Genomic DNA, 501 nt, shown 5'->3' with positions numbered 1-501 from the left:
ATCAAGAGAAAGAGAATGGCAGATTGGATAAGAAAAGAAGATCCATCAATATGCTGCCTACAAGAGATTCACTGTAGCCACAAAGAAAAATATAAACTAGAAATCGAGGGTGGAAAAAATATATCAAGCTAATGGCAACTAAAATAGAACAGGAGTGGCAGTATTAATTTCTGATAAAATAGACTTCAAGGTGAAAATCAGCATAAGTGAAAAGGAAGTACATTATATGATGATAAAAGGATAACTGACCAAGAGCACATTACAATAATAAATATCTATGCACCCAATGAAAGAGCTCCAAAATATATAAACCAACAGAAAAAAAACCTCACTACCATCGAGTCGTTTCTGATTCATAACGACCTCCATTGGGTTTCCTAAGCTTTCATTCTTTATGGAAGTAGATTGCACCATCTTCCTTTTGCGGTTCCTTTTGAACCACTGACCTTCTGGTTAGCAGTCAAATACCTTTCCACTACGCCACCAGAGCTCCTAAAATAA

Source organism: Orycteropus afer, unplaced genomic scaffold (genome assembly GCF_000298275.1).
Source record: "Orycteropus afer afer isolate SDZICR_OR568_19922 unplaced genomic scaffold, OryAfe1.0 scaffold00481, whole genome shotgun sequence".
NCBI classification, from domain to species: domain Eukaryota; kingdom Metazoa; phylum Chordata; class Mammalia; order Tubulidentata; family Orycteropodidae; genus Orycteropus; species Orycteropus afer.
Note: the sequence above shows the minus strand (reverse complement) of the source record.